Source organism: Myotis yumanensis, unplaced genomic scaffold, assembly GCF_028538775.1.
Source record: "Myotis yumanensis isolate MYYU_CA2020_CCGP unplaced genomic scaffold, mMyoYum1.0.hap1 SCAF_6, whole genome shotgun sequence".
NCBI classification, from domain to species: Eukaryota; Metazoa; Chordata; class Mammalia; order Chiroptera; family Vespertilionidae; genus Myotis; species Myotis yumanensis.
In genome coordinates, this window is record NW_027223757.1 from 87,503,227 (window position 1) to 87,521,661 (window position 18,435).

The 18,435-nt window shown below is 54.1% G+C and overlaps 1 protein-coding gene across 2 annotated transcripts in view; it reads right to left on the reverse strand.

The window, feature by feature from the left end:
- Window positions 1–18,435, reverse strand: part of DAAM2 (dishevelled associated activator of morphogenesis 2) — a 104,091-nt gene that overhangs the window by 52,096 nt on the left and 33,560 nt on the right. The window contains exon 1 of one of the 2 annotated variants that reach the window (XM_070418641.1): window positions 15,677–15,741. The exons of the other annotated variant lie outside the window; for it this stretch is intronic. The gene's annotated coding sequence lies outside the window, so the exon portion shown is untranslated. Of the gene's footprint in view, window positions 1–15,676; window positions 15,742–18,435 lie in introns of those variants that run through there. 2 annotated transcript variants of the gene reach the window in all.

The window sequence follows — 18,435 nt, forward strand, 5'->3', positions numbered from 1 at the left end:
TTAAAACGGGAGGGTTGTGTTCTAAATCCAGTGATTCTAATCATAACAAAGTTATAATTATCATTTTGGAACACCTACCATGTTCAAGGTTTACACTGAACTTTCACCGCACTCCTGCAGGGTAAATATGAGTATCAACACCCTCATCCAACTGCCCACTTTTACAAATGAAAAAATGTGAGGTTCAGAAAGATGCAGAGTGTAAAGCGAGGACTCAAAACGGGTCTCCAGACCCCACATCTACCACACTGTCCCCACTCAGTGCTGAGTGGTTCTGGGAGTGAGATCCATCTGAGTCGGACAGGAAAAGAAAGCATGAAGACATCGCATCGCCCACTTCTCTGTGGGACCATCTCCCAGACAGGGCTTGGCCACGGGTTGTCACCTCCCTGTCAACCTCAGGACAAGGGAGTGTGAACCTCAGGCAGGGCTGGGAAGGGGCGGGGAGCACTTTCAAAAATAATCAAGCGCTCTTTCCAGGACCAGGGAGCTATTTTTAGCAGCCACCTAAATTATGGCTCTCCCCTCTGCTCTGGGAAAGACACAGAAAGCAAAAGTCAACTCTCTCAGCCCCATCCCCTCTGTGCAGGCTGCCCTGTCGAGTGGGAGGCACAGAGAAGGGGAGAAGGGGAAGGAGAGAAAGGGGTATCTTGCCGGGAAAAGGAAACTGAAAATTCCCCAAAGTGGCATTTCTCTGACTTGGGGTGAATGTGAAGTTAGGGATTTTCCAATTGGCTTCTCATTTTGAAAAATGATGAAGAGAATATAGGTTTCTTTGTCTCACTGGGGCAGAAAACAAGCAGATACTAGCTCCCCAAGGCTATGGTCAAGCATCCATCCATCCATCCATTCATCCATCAATCCATCCTCCCACCCCCTGAGTGACTGCCAGGTACAAAGCAATTTCCTGGGCATCTCAGTTGAACCAAACCTCATACCCTATCCTCACCAGGCTGGCAGTCTTGTAGGGGAGGCACGTGCATAAACAACTAGGATTCACGGGAGGGAGGAGGTGTGGTCCAGGCCTGGTCCGCAGGGAGGATAAGAGTGACTTCTGGCTGGTGATCTGGAACAGTCTCCACAGGAAATGGCACTGAAGCTGGGTCACAGAGGAAGAGAGAATACTGGCACATGCCAGCGTGCAGGGGTGTCCAAGAAAGCATTCACCAGGTGTACCAGAGCGTCTGGCATCAAGAAAGCTATGAGGTGAGTGAGAGGTGAAGGGACGTGGTTTTCCCAAGCTGGAATGCAGGGCTCAGAGAGGGGCATGGGAAACAAGGTTGGGCTGGACAAAGCCAGGCCCCCATGCCAGCTGAGGAGGAGCTGCTGAAAGATGGGTGGGTGTGGTTTGCTGGCTGATTAGTTGGTTGCTCTTAGTGAAAAGAGAGAGTTTGTGAGGCCTGGTGAGAGCTGGCATTTGGGTGGACAATTTCAGGGGGTGGACTACAGGAGAGGCAGACAGAGGGGAAGAGGTAGGAGGCAGCTCTCTCCAGCTGAATGAGAGCTAACGAGGCCCTGAATCGCTGAGAATGGAGAGGAGGGGTCCGATGCCGGGGATGTCACGGAGGGTGTGCCCACACGTGTGTGAGCACACGAGGGGCTTTGGCATGACATGTACTGGGCACAGAGAACAGGACTTGGGCTGAGCAGGAGAGGGAGGGCTGGGAGCTCTTTGGACAACAGCTGTGAAGTAAAGGAGAAGAAGGAATTTCAACACCAAGTCTGCTACCCATCAGAGCCAGAGGGGCTCCTGGCCAAAGGGAAACCACCCTCTGGCTTCCCCTCCTCCATCACACAGATAAGGCTCCAGGGAAGAGGGCCCACAGCTTCTGTCTGTGTACCCTGCCTGGACTCGCCCCAGCGCCCAGCACGCTGAGCACTCAAACCCTGGTGGAGTGGGGAGGAGCGGAGCGTCCTACTGTCCACTCCTGCTGGTCCTCTTCTCCCAGAGTCCTAGGACAAAGGCATGCTGTCACTCCTGAGGGCAGGACCCAGGTGCTATTAGGGGAGGCTAGCCCTGGGACCCAGGTGGGCCTGTGCACATGGTAAATGCTGGACTCGGGCTGTCTTTCCAGACATGGTGCCTTCATGCAGTCCTGCCAGTCCCCTCAGCATCCTGCACTCACACTGAGAAGGCTGTGCAGGTGCCTCTGGGCTGGGCTGGGCTGGACATAAATTCTGGACCGGACTACAGTCATAACCCACCTTTCCTGGCGGGCAGAGTGGGGGAGGGCAGGGACTGGGAGAGGGGGAAGGGGAACTGAGTTGGCTCCTGGAAGGCAAATGTGATTGAAAAGCAGACCCAGGTGACCCCTCACCTGCCCCTCACTCTTATCCATATAATTTCATCTGTTCATTCATTCATTCTACCAAATATTTGTTGAGCACCTAAGTGCCATGTGAAGAGCTGGAAAAAGACAATGGTAAACAAGAGTTCGGTTTGGTTGGGTAGGGAAACAATTAAACAAATGCATCTAATGAAGTGTGTATACCGTGATGACAGGGGAAGTGCAAACGCTTGAGTCTGAGGAACGTTTGCAGAACTGTATGCCCAATGGGGGTCGCATTCCACCCTGGGCTCCCGGCTCAAACAGAGGGGTTAGAGGAGCATTTGCGGGACATAATCAGAGATGCCATCAGAGTCAGGACCAGATGTCCAACCCAGGGTCACAAGACTGAAAACACAAAAACATGAGGCTTGGTTAATAGGGACTGATTAGAGAGACACACACAATGATCTTTGGGTTCCTGGAGTTTGGGGTTATTTTTCTGACACTGTTCCAGATTTTCCCAAATTTCTTACCATGGGCATTTATTACTTTCATGAGAAAACACTGCTTTAAAAGATGAACCACCTTAGGCTAAAGATGAGAAGACCTCATCTTAGGATTGAGTCCCAACTCTGCCCTAGCAGGCCACCTGGACAAGAGAGGAATGACCTTGGACAAGAGAGGAATGACCTTGGACAAGAGAGCATACTTTCTTGAGCTTCGCTTGTAAGTGAGCAGGTCAAACCACATGCTCCCTGGATTTTCTCCCACCCAACACCGGGCTCCGGGCCACAGAACATGCGAGGTGCTACATGCTGCTGGCTGAATGAACCATACCCCCTGAGCTCCCTTAGTTCACCATTCATTCCCTGGTTCAATCACTTAACCCCTAAGCACTTGCTCCACAACTGGTATTGCTCTTGGTGCTGGGGGTCCAAGAGCAAACCATCAGGTGATGGTTTCAGAGGTGCACACATAGGTTAAACTTATTGAATTATGTACTTTAATTATGTAAGGCTTGTTATATATCAACTAGAGGCCCGATGCACGAAATTCGTGCAAGGAGCTAAGCTCCTGCCACCGTGGCAGCTGCCTTGGTCCCTGCTGCCGTGGCTTTGTCCAGAAGGTCATCCGGTCTAATTAGCATATCGCACTTTTATTATTATAGATAATATTTTTAAGTGGAATTGCTAGAAGCCCGGTGCACAAAAATTTGTGTACGGCGGGGGGAGGGGGGGGAGTCCCTAAGCCCAACCTGTGCCCTCTCACAGTCTGGGACCCCTCGGGAGATAACCACCTGTTGGCTTAGGCCCGCTCCCCTGGTGGCAGATGGCACGCCCAATCCCGCGGTGTCTGCCCCATCTCCCCTGGTTGCAAATGGCAGGCCTGGGTCCCGCGCTGAGGCGGGCGGCGGCTGGGGATCGTGCTGCCGCCAGCCCAAGGCAGGGCAGCGCAGCGGGATCTGCCTTCAGTATGCAAATTAGCCGCCATCTTTGTTGGTGGTTAATTTGCATATCACACTGATTAGCCAATGGGAGGCGTAGCGAAGGTATGGTTAATTACCATGTTTGTCTATTATTAGATAGGATTATAGTCCAATTAAGTCATTAACAACAAACAAAACAGGTCTATTCATAGCTTCACAATATCAAGCCATCAAGGGCTCAGGCTCCCTTCTAGAAGATTTCTAATGTTATAAGCTACTTTGCAGATTCTAGAAAAGACTGCCTGGGATGTAGAACATGGAATCCCTACAGGCTAGGCCTCAGCCCATCTGGTTTCATCTTCTGGGAGGAAGGAGTGCAAAGAGTGTATGCTTTCATATTAAGCCTGTGGCTAAATGACTTAATACCCATGAGCCTCCTCTCCCTCATGGACACATGGACAGCAACACCCACCTCCCAGGGCTGCCATGAGCACCAAATGAAGGGCAAGTATTAGGCAGCCAGCATAGCACCAAGCACATTGCAAGCCTTCAAACTGAGTTCCCTCTTCCTCTCCCACCCCAGGCTGCTCAGAATGATGGCTAAGGTGCAGGGCTCAGCCCAGGAAAGCAGAGAGGAGCTGAGGGGCTCCGGGAGCTGAGTGAGGATGGAGTTAGAAGCACACACAGGAGAGACCTGTTTCCATCTGGATGTCTCTGGGGATAGGGCTAAATCACAGCAGCCCAGGGCATCCAGGTGGATAAAAACAGGGCTCTCACTGCCAGGGTTACAGTCCTGAAATTTGTCAGAGGCAGAGAAGATGGCCAAGGGGGTCGAGAATGGGACCATGAGGTAGAGTTTTCAGGACAAGGCATCAGGAGAGATGGGGTTTGGGTGGGGTTGGGGAGAGACCTGATCCATGAAGAGTGGACAAGCAAGTGTGGGAGATGCTCAGTAAAGGGCTGAGGGGGAGGCAGAAGAGAAGAAATGAATGCAAGTTAGCACGTGAGAGGATGTGACTCTGTGGGTGCAGAAGTGTGTGTGTAGGGTGGTTGCATGTGGCATGTGTATGCATATGGTTTGTGTGTATTTTGTGTGTATGGGGTATGGTGCGCATGCATAGGTGGTGTGTGTATATGTGTGTTCATCTCCAGGAAACAAATACACCTGATTCCACTGACTTTCAAGTCTCAGCAGAAAGAGGATCCAGCCAGTTCCTCAAAGTAGATGAGCAGAGGAAACTAATGCTGCTCCAAAGCAGCCCCCACTTCAACTTTGAATTAGCCTGCCTGTAGGTCATAAAGGGGGCACCCAAGCCTGATATTTAGAAAGTGTCACTGTGGGGAGTGCAGTGTCTCATCGTCATGTCCCCATGAGCCTCTGCCTGGGAGCAGAGACCTACTCAAAGGACGCTGTACCTGCCACGGGCCAGAGTCCGAGGTGACATTTGTCATCTCATCTAATCTCAAGACAATCAAGTGAGGTCAGGATCTTTGACCGATGAGGACCCTGAGGTTCAAAACCAGGAGATGACACACAAACTCGGGCTCTTTCGTATAAGACACCCCGATTGCAGCCCAATTTAGATTCTGCTCTGGATGTGTGTACACAGGCACGGGTGCCTGTGTGCACATGGGTTTGTGTGTGTCCAGCAGATGCAACTGGGTTCCCTTGGGTTATGTTATAACAGGGCACACACTCCCCCTGCCTCTATCTGAAATTCTCCTGTTGATTTTAGCTGCTTCCCCAACCAGCCTGAGATGGAAAAAAAACAAATAATGTGTCTCCGAACTTTACAAGCTATATGTTCAGTACATTTCCAGAAAGAAGGATACTGACTCACATTTACTACCCACTAGGCCGGGCTCAGAGTTTCACGTTTTTTATTTCAGTTAATCACCCCGACATCCTGCAAAGATGGTATTATGATCTGCATTTTCACATCTAGGGATATTAAGGCTTAGAGAAGATAAGAACTCGGCCAGTTAATCAAGTTCATAAAATACATGACCCTCAGTCTGAATGATTCCAGATCTCAGATAGCTTCCCCTGCAGAGAGAGGAGAGGAGGAGGCAGCAACCTCCCCCTGCAGAGAGATGAGAGGAGGAGGCAGCAAGGCTTCCCCTGCACGGAGAGGAGAGGAGGAGGCAGCATCATGGTAAATGTGTTGAATATAGGGACCCCCACAGCCATGTCAGCCTCCTGCAGAGCCCCATTCCTCCCCACCTCCCCTCCTAGTGCTCTAGGAATAATCTAGTCCAGAGAAGCCCTGCCCCAGGCAGACAGCACCAGGACGGTCACCTTACCACACACACTGAGTCAGAAAGGTCCAGGATGTGCCATCCTCAGGGCCAGCCTCCCGGGCGTGTGGACTGGGGGCCTTCAGAAGGACCCCGCTTGGGTTTAGGCTCTGCTATCACCGTCATAAAATCTTTAATCACTTTGGAAAAGGAGCCCTGCATTTTCACTTTGCACCGGGCCCCACAAACCATGCAGCTGGCGCTGCCCATCTCCCCAGGCAGCCAGCGCAGGCCGACTTTCCCAGGAAGGGCAGCCCCGCAGCCACTCCCTGTGTGTTTCCAAAAATGTGAGCCACAGTCCCGGAATGGAGGGACGGAACAGAGACCAGTTTCTTTAATCGGGGGTGGCTTCCTGCCCGAATGGCCTGGGTGGGCAACTCAGCAAGGCTGGGCTGTGTCCCATCCTGGCCTCCCTTCCTTCTCCCCCTCCCCCTCCACTCCAGCTCTGGGTTTCTGAGCACTTTGTGGTCCTCACTCCTCCCTCAGAGCACCACTGCTGGAGGGACTGAAATTCCTGGAGGGCCTGACACTTTGGCTTTTATCTCCAGCTCCCCACAAGGCTTTTTCCGCAGACACAGCAGGAACTCGATAAGAGCCTTGGATTGGATTAAATCAATGGCAGTATTTCCTGAATTCTTGACTCTGTCTGTTCTAAGACATAGCGCAAAGGTTGTATGTCCTTCTGCAAGGGAATGTGTGACTTTGGAATAAAGTGAAGAATGGCTCTGCTTGCTCTACATTTGGGTTCACAACATTATCCTGCACCCATGCCCATGCCAGGCCCACCTTGGCTTCCCACTCCTCCGCTCCATCCCCTGCAGATCCTGCCTCCTCCAAACAGCCTTCCGGACCACCCTAATCTGCCCGAATCCTCCCAAATAAACTCAGAGCACTTGTGTTCTGTTTATAAGACACTGGTCATATACTACTTTATTACACTTTAGGTTATTTCTTTTTTTAAAATGTATTTTTATTGATTTCAGAGACCAAGGGAGAGAGAGAGAGAGAGAAACATCAATGATGAGAGAGAATCATTGATTGGCTGCCTCCTGCACACCCGCTACTGGGGATCGAGCCCGCAACCTGGGCATGTGCCTTGGCCGGAATAGAACCTGGGACCCTTCAGTCCACAGTCCGACACTCTATCCACTGAGCCAAGCTGGCTAGGGCTACGTTATTTCTTTATTCATTTACCAGTGTATCCACTGAAGTAAAATGAACAGCCTCAGGGCCCGTGAGGACAGCTCCTGGCCCAGTGCCATGCATGCAGCAGGTCCTCTCCCCGAATGAAGGCCCTCTAACCGCACTGGGTGGGGGTGGGGTTGGGGGTGAGAGGAGAGAGAAAAGAGAAAGTTGAGTCCCCAGAAATAAATTTTATGGCAAACCCAATGAACTTCACCTCTTCTCTTCTCCAAAGTCCACTGGAGATCAAAGGCCTCTAGACCTTGGGCAGACACCCTCAAGAGGTGTCTCAAGTGACACTCAGGAGGCGGCAAAGGCATGCTCCTTTACGAACTGGCACGGCTCAATCGGTTCAATCAGAGCTTGGCATTCCCAGATAAACCCGGGCCGTCTGCATTTCTGTCTGTCCCTACCTGCCCCTCCTTCCTGCGAGCGAAAGGCCGGCGGCAGGCAGAAGGCAGAGGGTTTCCTTGTCCCTCTGTGCTCCCAGGAAGAGGTATTTCCTCGGAGGAGAGGAGACCTGATCGCCAGGACATCAGACCGTAGGAGCTGGACTTCCTCTGGGAGCCGGCTGTCCCTCCAGTAGCTCCAAGCCCTGGGGGAGGTCCTGCTCCCATTTCTAAATCCTTTCTTTGACCCTGACTTCCCTGCAAGCTCCACCAATTCTCTCCACTGAAGGGCTTTATCTAGCCAGCAGGGCACCTCACTTTCTCCGCTCAGGTGCCTCCTCGGTGCCCAGTAATCGAGGCCCATGACCCACCTCGCCCTGGCATCTCCCTTCTGGGCATCCCTTCCTTCCACCCTGTCACCCTCCAGAGCCAGTTTCTTAGTTCCTCCTCTTCCCGGTGTTTCAGAACAATGTGCGATCCCACCCAGCTGTCCCGATGCTCCAAGCTCCCTCTTCCTCTTTGATTTCCACCAGCTGAGCCGCTCTGCCTGGCACAGCCTCTCCCTGCCTATCCCCATTCTCCTGGGCACTCCCCTGGCAAACCTTACCCTTTTCTGCAGGCGCGACTGGGCACCCTCCCGAGCAGCCTGCTTTTCTCCCATCATCAAACATGAGACAGCACAGCTATTGCTTCCTGAATCACAGCCACTCTGACCGCGTGTGACCTCCCTGCGCTCGGGGACAGTGTCGCAGGGTTCCACGGTAACCCATGTCCAGCACAGAGCCCGTACCCAGCAGATGTGCCCGGGCTCTGGCACGGTCCTCCTCTCAGACCTTTGCCCTTCTCCTTCTCCTTTTCCTTCCAAGCCCACCATCTATCCTAGTGTGGCAGGCTACCTGGGCAATGCTCACTCCACACCCTCCTCCCCCACCTCCAGCTCCACCTTCCAACTCTCCGCCTCTCCTTCAGATGGGCACACAGCTCCCACCGGCTGTTCTCACCACCTCCCGCCAGACCACCCCTGCCTTCTGCTGCCAATGACACCACAGTCCTGAGGCTCCAAACGACAGGCCGCTAACTCTTCCTTGAGCACTGCTACCCAGCAAGCATCTTATGTGATTATCTCCTTCAATTCTCACCGCAGTCCTGACAAGTGGGGAGTAGCATCTGAGTTTACGACGAGGAAACGGAGGCTCCGAGAAGCGAAGTGACCTGCACAGTCCCAGCACATGGCTGCGTTGGTCAGAGGAAGGTTCTACAGACCATCCAAAGCCCCTCGTTCCCAGCACGCACTGTCTCTCCTTCACTCTATAAACCATCGTCAGCTTCCACGCCCGGTCCACTCCTCAAAATGCTTCCTGTGGGAGTCCTGTGCTCCTGTGTGGACGCTCCGGCCCCACACAGACACGCAGGGCACGGCCGTGTGGTCATAGCGGCAGGAGCTGGATGCGGCTCCCAGCAGACACAGTGCTGACCTCGCCTGGCGCTCACTCGCTGAGCTAGCTGGGATGTCCTCCGAGCTGGAACCCTCTCCAAAGAGCACCTCCTTTCCCACTGGTTAGGATGACCTCCAGCCCAGGCCGAGACTGACCCTTTCTTCTGAGCTCCACCTGCACCCGCCCACTCCTCCTCTAGGCCTCAGGTCAAACTCATCTGCAAGCTCCCTGCTCAGATCCTATGCTGGTTCCCAGCTCCCCTTCCTCAAGTCAGCTCTTCATTTCCCTCTCTAGCCATCAGATCTCTAGCAGCACCTCCCCAGCAGCTCATCAAGCCCTCCCCCTCTGAGAGCTGCAGGCCCGGCTCTCAGAGCTCCTGGGTCAGCAGATCTCCAGCAAGGATCCAGGAATCTGCGATTTAACAAGTGTGGTGGGTCCATCCATAAACCTTCCTCTTCTTGCTCGAGTTCAGCACCAGTTCAGGAACAGACGCATGGAGCACACAGATGGAGGTCACCTGATTGACCACGTTCCTGAAAAGCTGGGTGAGTGTGTGGTTTTTTATCTCCAGAGGAATGGACTTCCTGATGCCCCACTCACGAGGGAGGTCATCTCCCAGGCCCAGGCATCGGCACAGGAGGGTCCCGTCGGCCTCCTGTCCTCTCATCAGCACCTGTGCCCACCTTTTCCTCCAGTTGCCCCTTCTTTCCAGACTTGTGATCAAATCCCCCCAGGTTCCCACACTTGGCTGCACAGGGGCCTCACAGGGCATTCTGAAAAATATCAATGCCTAGATCCAAATCAGAAACAATCAAGCCAGAATCTCTAGATCGGCAGGGGGAGCCAACAGGCTTGCCCAGGATTGTCCTGGTTTTAAAAAAGTCCCACATCCCAGGGACCTCTTGGTTCTGGGAAAACTGCAACAGTCCCCCTCCTGGGCTCTGGCATTTGTCAATCTCTCCAGGTGATTCTAATGTTCAGCCACGCTTGCAAGATACGTGACTACATCGGGGCCCAGAGATGCCTCCGCCCACCCACCGACTCCCCAAGCATCCCTACAGCCGGAGCCCCTGCCTCTGGTTCCCTTTAGCTCAGGTGACCTCAGCAGGTGTCCCTGGACCAGCAGCATCAGCGTCACCTGGGGACACATTAAAATAAAAAGGAGAGCCGATTCTAAATCATTCTCTCTTCTCTCCGCTACAGTAGATCCTGTTCCAGTCCTCACCAGCACCATCCACATTCCCTGCGTTGAGAGAAGTGGGGTTAAGGAGCTAACTGTCAGAGAGGAGCTTGGTGGTGAAGGAGGTTGGAGGCTGGGAGGCCAGGCCCCGGGGAGGTGCTCAGAGGGGGCTTGGTTTTGACTCAGATGCAACAAACTGAGCACCAACTCGCTGGCTCATTTCTGCCATCTCAGGAAATTCAGCACGAACTCTGTCGAGTATATGATGTTTGGGCTTTGCGGGGGGGAGGAGGGGCGGGTTCTACATAAAAGCTCCCTGTTTTTGCCTGAGTTCAGCACCAGTTCAGAAACAGACACAAGGGGCACCTAAGATAGAGGTCACCTTATCGGCCATGCCCCTGAAAAGCTGTGGGAGTGCGTGGCTTTATATCTCCGGCCAAAAGGACTTCCTCGTGCCCCACTCAGGAGAGAGGCCAGCGCCCAGGCCCAGGCATCGGCACAGGGGGGTGCCCGTGGGCCTCCCCACACAAGCAGGCTCCTGACCTCCTCACCCCGAGCTGGCCAGATGCACCCGCCCTGCAGGGGCAGGTCCCAGAGAGCAGAGGGAGGCCCGGCTCATAACTTCCCCAGAGTCACTGTGAGAGCCCGCCTCGCCTCTTCCCGGGAGGAAGTGATGGGGAGGAAGAGGCCTGAGTGTGAGCAGCCTGAGTGTGAGCAGCCGGAGTTCTCTACCCGATGCACACTGCAGCCACTCAGACCCCGATGCCACCCTCAGAGACGCTGGCCTGGCCTGGGGAGGGCGCTGGCACTGATAGTTTGCAAAAGTCCCCAGGTGACACTAAGGTGCCATCAAGATCAAGTAACCACTCTTGGGAGCTCCTCTCCTGGAGACACAAAGCCAGAGCTGTTCCCTCTAAGGCTGTGGTTTTTCCTATTTCGTAACCAGAAACCGGTGCTCGGGAACCCTATGCCCAGAGCCCATAAGCAGAACTGTCCGACTGCGTCACCGCACCTTGCTTTGAGTCTTGGTCGGACTTGGAGTTTTTCAGCCAGGTTGGAGCCTGATCAGTGAAGCCAGCAGTTCTAGAACCTCCTAGAGCAGCGGTTCTCAACCTTCCTCATGCCGCGACCCTTTAATACAGTTCCTCATGTTGTGGGGACCCCCAATTTCATTGTTACAAATTGAACATAATTAAAGCATAGTGATTCATCACAAAAACAATATGTAATTATATATGTGTTTTTCCGATGGTCTTAGGTGACCCTGTGAAAGGGTCGTTCGACCCCCAAAGGGGTCGCGACCCACAGGTTGAGAACCGCTGTCCTAGAGGGTCTGTTAAAATGCAGCTCGCTGGGCCCCACCCCGAGTTTCTGATTCAGAGAGAGGGCTGTGTAGCTGTGGGAGGAGCCCAGGCTTCGGGGCGAGGCAGATCTGGGTTCCAGCCACGGCTTTGCCACCACCTGGCAGGGGGGCCTGGCCTGGTTCACTCAACCTCTCTGAGGCTCAGTTTCTTCATTTGTCAAGTAGAGGTCACGGGAGTCATGAGCTCACGTGTTTCTTGTGAGTTGAATGGGGACAAGCAAAGCACCCAGTGTGGGGCATGGCGCACAGTAGGGACGGGGATAAACTGTAGATGTCGACTGTTATTTGCAGGCGGTGCTATTTAGGGAAGGCTTCTCTGAAAAGCTTGGGAGGAGGTTTGGATACAGGCGAGCACAGGGGAGAATGAGCCAAGAGCTGAAGGCTGCAGGGAGGGAGCCAGGTCGGAGCAGAAGCCAGTGCACAGAAGTGGGGACGCTGGACTGTGTGCGGAGGTGGGGTCTGCTGCAGATCTGGCGGGAGAGGGGCTGGGAGTCAGGCACCCGAAATAGAACGGCCTCCTCCCCACGCTCCCAATTTGCTCCCCCTCCTCCCCGTCTCCCTGGGCCGCTCTCCACATGCCTCTGTCCAGACTCATTTATTAGAACCGCCCCCCCCCTCCGCACCCCCACCCCTGCTCTAGGGACTCAAGGAATCTTAGCAATGTGTCCAACTCGAAGCGCTGGAGGAAAAGCAGCAAAGGAAAAGGGAAAGGCCTCTCTCTGGGCCTGTGGTTCATGTGACTTCCTAGTCTTCCTCTCCCACAAGTGATGACATTCTGAGCCAGCATCTGGTTGGAAGTATCCGCACCGAGAGGGGCACCCACACCCTGCCCCCACCACCCAACCACGAGCCCTCTTTGCCAATGCCTGCCCCTCCCCCTTTCATAACTCGACTCCATGCTTATTTCCCAGGTCTTCCCTGATGAACTTCACTGGACTGCAAGGGTTCCTTCCTCCATACGTGCAGCCATTCACTCGTCTATTCCTTGCACAAATGTTCACTGAGCATCTATTCTGTGACCGGGCACCATGCGGGGCAGCAGGGATTCCAGTATGATGACACTGCCCCTGCCTCCTGCAGGCTAAGGGAGAGAGCAGCAGATCTGAAGCTCGCACAGTCGTGAGGGGGGACTGGGGCCCCTTCTCCTGCTCTGCAAGTGTTCTCTTTCCCAACATGGGAAGAGACCTCCCAGGCACTGGTGAGATGCGGCCAAGTCTCCCTCCTCTCTGTTCTGCACGCACAAAACACTTCTAAGAAAACACACCCTTATCAGGCACGGATCACACACTTCAATGTTGCTTTCTATCCCGCAGACTTTAGACATTTGCCTGAGCCTCAGTGCATATAGTCTTCTGTAAATGCCTGATCCCGATGTCTAGCATCTTAGCTTATTGACCGTCCTCACCAACATCTGACCTGCTTGAATGTACGAGGCACTAGAGATGTGGAGATGAATAAGATGTTCTCCTGAGCACCTAGGAATCAGTCTCCTGGAAAGAGCCACACACATAAACAGTCATAACACAACATGGGAAGCACATAGGGAAGGCGTGATGTGAGTAGAAAGAGGCAACTAATACAGCCTGGCTGTTGACAAGGAGGACACCATGGAAGGCTTCCTGGAGGAGGCGATTCCAGAGCTCAGTCTTACAAAAGAGAAGCCATAAGCTTGAAATCAAGCCTGTGCATTGGCTTGATTCCGGCCATTTCAGGGCACCTAAATCACTTCTCACTGACTGCCCCCCTTCCCTTCCTTGCCCCTCCCTCTCAGAATGCCCAGGTCATTGGGACTTTTGGAAAAATTGGTCCATGTGCACATGGCATAACTATGTGTAAATCTTCCCCCCCCCCCCCCATTTTATTTAAAGCTAATATTATAACACCATTAACATGATGCTAATTATGTAATAAAAACTAAAAATATAAGGCAAGAGTTTATTCCCCCCGGCTATGTTTAGATGCTGAACAGATCCCCACCCCAACCCCAAGCTTTTCAACTCCAGAGCAACTGAAGGCCAGAGCTGAGTTTGTCAAATGTTGCACCCTGGTCCTCAGCAGCTGGAGAGCAGCTCCTGGCAGACGAAAGGGCCAGGGCTTCGGCCACAGGAGAGAGCTGCGAGGCGGGGTGTGCCAGGCTCCACAGAGAGGCGCCAGCTGCGAGTCCAAGGCCTCCTCGGGGAAGCGGGGTGGGGAGGCTGTCACGCCACACGCCTTGTCGAGCGCAGCCACCCGCACAGCTGGTGAAAGTCGTTGCTCCCATCAGGCTGCATGAGAGCAGGAGAGTGCAGGTATTCCCGTGCATACGAACGGGAGAGAGCTGGCAGACGGACAGCCCTTGCTAACACGGAACGAGGTTCCTTGTGATCTGAAGGGCCTGCCTGCCCCTGACCCCTGGGGGAGTCCACTGAGGCCAATCCCCCTTCTCTGGGGATTTTCCATGTTATCCAAGGGGCCACATGTCAGGCCACTGAGTGTTTGCTAAAGAACCGGCACCCAAGACTCCTTTCTGAGAAGCAGCAAAAGCCCAGGAACAGGGGGGTCGAGAATGCAGACTTTATAGCTTCGAAACTGGGCTCCGCCACCCACTGTCTGTCAGGCCTTGGGACCGTTGCTTCACGTAAGTCTCACCGTCCTCATCGGTGAAAGAGAACAGGCCGGACACACCGCAGGCCGCAGTCTGAGAGGTGATGCAGGAGGGACGCTGTATCTGATGTCCATACAGAGCATTTTACAAGGAAAGTATTTAGACTACTTCCCCTATATTTTGCCTCCGGGAAAGCCGGGTGTTCGTTTTGTTGCCCTTCCTTTCTCTAGGACCTTGTAATAGCAGAGGTAAGCCGTGACCTAGTTTCCCAGGAAAGGAGCCCTCAGAACAGAGCCATCCATGGAGCAGGGAGCAGCTGTGTTTCCTTTAGACGGAAAGAGAGAACAGAAAACCTTTCCAGGACCAGGAGGGAAAGAAGTCAACGAACGGCCAGGATGTCACTCTCTTTCCTCCTGGAGGTGAAGGGGGAGGAGGGACATTGCTAACAGCCCAGTGACTGAGAGTCCTGGGCAGGGACACACCTGGGGAAATGCCTCGGCCTTGGAGAAGCGTTGCTTTCAGCTGGGCTCAGCAGCGGGCTGTGACAGGGAGGTTAGCAAGGACTGAGGGAGTTACCTGGGTGCCACCCTCAGGCCACCCACGGAGAGCCTCACATCCAGGCCACAGCTGGACACCCAGGCCCCCCAGAGGCCGGTGGGTGTCCCAGGAGAGCCAGGGGCCTGAGGAAGCCGCAAGATTCAGCAGCCGGGCCAGGTCTCCCCTCAAAAGCTCCAGAGACAAGACCAAACCTGGCCCCTAAGTGGATTTCAGTGCAGGGACCAAGAAGTAGAGGGAACAGGGCACACACCAGAGATCCACAGGGATCCCACGGCCCCGGGTCCTCTTGGCAGCCTGGATAAGGCTGGAGGTGCCCGGGCACCAGCCCACACAGGGAGGAGGCCAAAGGAGATGACGCCCTCACGGAGAGTCTGCATTGTGACTTGACTTGACCGTGGGCCAAAGCTACCGTCTCATATCAGAAGAGACTAAAGTACCTTTATCTATCAAGCTGAGATTTATTGCAAGTTATCAATCATAGGGAATGATTACTTCCTTCTGCATATGTGAGTTGTAATAACATACACTTTCACCATCCATTTCAGTAAGTCTTCCACAAATATTAGCTGCTGTCATCATCATCATCATCACCACCACCAGCATCATCACCATCATCATCACTAAGTAGATTCTTCTCAGATTGCCACAGAGGGAGGGAAAGAGCAAGACACAGTCCTACGTGTTCCAGACCTGAGTCCTGGGAGGGCGGGGAAGTCTGGTGGGGAGAGGGGGGGGGAAGGGAGAGAGATAGGGCCTTTGGGACTCGCCTGAGTTTTACCCTCACCTGTTCATATTCTCCGCAAACCTAGTCAAGCCCTCCCCTTTCACCGGGTGAATCGGCACAAGAGTTAGATGCCACATACTTTACTTGTTATATCACCTTTCTCTACCACTAGAACATAAGCTCCAGGAGACAATTTTGTCATCACTCACAGCCTCACACATAGTAGGCCCTTGTAATAAAAAATAAGTAGAGGAAACGTTACTCACCAACTGTATACATTTACGCAGATGATGTAACTCCATGGGCTTCAGTTTACTCATCTGGAAAATGGGGCTGGTGTCTATATTCGCCAGATTGATGTGAGGATTAAATGAGGTAGCATCTGTGAATATGCCCACGCCACCCTGGGAACGTGGTCGATGGATGCTGGCTGATCTGGGAGCAGCAGGCTCGGCCCAACTCGGGCAGGGCCTGCAGTGGTTAATCCCTGGCGCTCGTCCCCCAAGCAAGGCCAGGCTGGGCTGCAGGGCCCTGGCAGCTGTCCAGTGGAGGACAAATGTCAAAGGTGGCTGCCTGCAGAGCTGCTCTGGTCTCATACGGGGCCTTGCCCTGGGCAGCTGGCGTCTCCCCCACCCTCTCCTGCTGAGACGCTGCCTGGGCCTGGAGCATTTGGGAGTGAGGGCAGGAGCTGAGCGGTGGGAACCTCCACCCGCCTGGGTCCCACGCCACATCCTGGCCTTGGGGGAAGTGAGTCCACAGCCTGGACTTGCTTCCCAGCCATTCCCAGGCGGCCTGCTGTCCTGCTGGCCCAGCTGGGCCGACTGAGCCGCAGAGCTGCAGGGGCAGGTCTGTCCCTTAGCATGGGGTCGTCCCCACCCACAAGGGGGAAGACATGGGCCTGGGCACAGGGGTCTGGGTTCTGAGCCCAGCTCTGCCTGCCCTGAAGCCCACCCACCCTCCTGGCCTGGGCGAGTGAGTGCGCTCGAAGCAAATGAGCCTCCCGCGGCCATGTCTCACAGAGGACCCACTGGAGAACTGACTCCAACCAGGGCCACCTCCCATTTCTAATTTCCCTTAGCGCTTCCGCTTTCCAGCAGCTTCCCCAGGAGGCTGTCCCTCTCCACGACTGACCCAGAGAGAGAGGAAAACAGATGCACTGTGAATGATAAAGGCGAATGAATGAAACCCGGCCTTTACCCCATGATTCATTCATTCCGCAGTCATTTATGGACTCCCACCCTGTGCCTGGCACATCACTGTAGGGATGTGACCGTGAGTGACACACAGACCTGAGCATCAGAAACCCTCTCAGGTGGGGGAAGGGGTACAACTGGTGAGCTGGTCAGGGAGGGACAGCGGGCTGGGCAAAGCTGCACAGAGCATGAGGGGAGTTGGGGTACAGGGTCTCTAACCCCACATGGGAAGGAAGGAGAGCCAGGAATCGGGGGAGGGTGACACCTGCCTTGGGGAGAACACAGGAGCCAGTGACCACGGGGCCAGGTCAGACCGCTCTGGGGCACACTGGCCTTGGCGGCCACCTCTCAGTGCTCAGGGCCTCTCCCCAGGTAGGCCAGCCCTCTGAGGGCAGGAGCGTGGGCATCTGCAGCCACGGCTGGGACAGCAGTGGGCACACACGTGGAGGCGCTCGGCAGAGGTGCCTGAATGTACTGTGAGCAAATGACCTCCCTGAAGCGAGGTCTCTACTGGCCTCGGGGACCCTTGCTGTCACCTTATCCCAGGAAAACATGATTGCCCAGTTTCCTCTTGGTCAGCATAAAAAGCTTCACACGCTATAACTCTCTAGCTGGGGCCACACAGGTGTCTCGGCCTCTGACATGGGTGTCCTTTACGGGAATAGACAGTGGGGCTCCCTCTGTCTCCGGAAGTGCCGCCAGCCACCCCCACAGCCACACTCCTTCCATAAGCCCTGGCACAGCCCTGGCACAGCCTTGGCACAGCAGGGCCAGCCAGGGGGAGGGGTTGCAGGAGGTTGGCGGCCGGCCCTGCCTCTGATCTGGCCAGATAGGCGGGGGGTGGGGGGCGATCAGGGCAGCAGTGCAAGGTCAAAGCAACTTGTCATTCAGTTGCTTGGCTTTTGTATACATAGGTATTTCCCTAAGTACTGAGCCCTGCCAGGGCCCAAGGCACAGCACCTCTCTCTTCAGATGATGTTCCCTAATATTCCAGCAGCTAATCACAGCCTGTCCAGGTCTTTACTGCACATTTTCTCTTTGAAGCCTGGAGAATACATGGAAACGCCTTTTAAAGAGAAAAGTACTCCTAACAGTCCATCCACAGCCTCTGAGCTGCCTAGTGGAAGGTCTAGAACCCCCGACTGCACATGTGATCGTCATTACTTGCCTACCCTCAGGGTGCCTTTCCATAGCCCACACCTGACTTTATGTGTATTTTCCTTAATGTTTGTGTGCAAATGGTCCCAAGACAAAGTGAGAAGAATGAGCAGCAGAAGCAGAAAGCAAGGGATTTGGGGATTTTAGGAGGATCAGGTAGCATTTTGGATGTGTTTTCTAAGAAAGAAGAGCTATTGGTCACACCAGGTACACAACTTGGGGGTTCTATTGGAAGAGAAAGAGAGAGAGAGAGAGAGAGAGAGAGAGAGAGAGAGAGAGAGAGGAGCCCAATGCCTTCTCTCCTGCAGTAGAGCTAGCACCTAGCACCCAGGGATGCTCACCTTCCAAGATCTGCTTTCCCAGAATGGGGAAGGGCCCCGCTGCTTGCAGAATGCGGCTCTGTCCCGTGAGTGATGGTGAGGCGGCAGCGATGTATAGAAGGCAGGAAGCTCTGAGAGTCCCAGGGGGATAAGGGGAGGGCTCTCAAAAGTCAAAAAATATCTGCTACCAACTGTTTGGACTTGTTACACCAGATCTGGAGCGCTGGCCCAGGAACCACTTCCTCCCCGGGCCTCTCCTCCCCCCGCTGAGCAGATGCTAACCACGGCTTTGCTATTTCTCCCATCGCTTCTAAGGCAGCTAGATCCAGAGCCAGCAGGCAGACGGTGAACAAG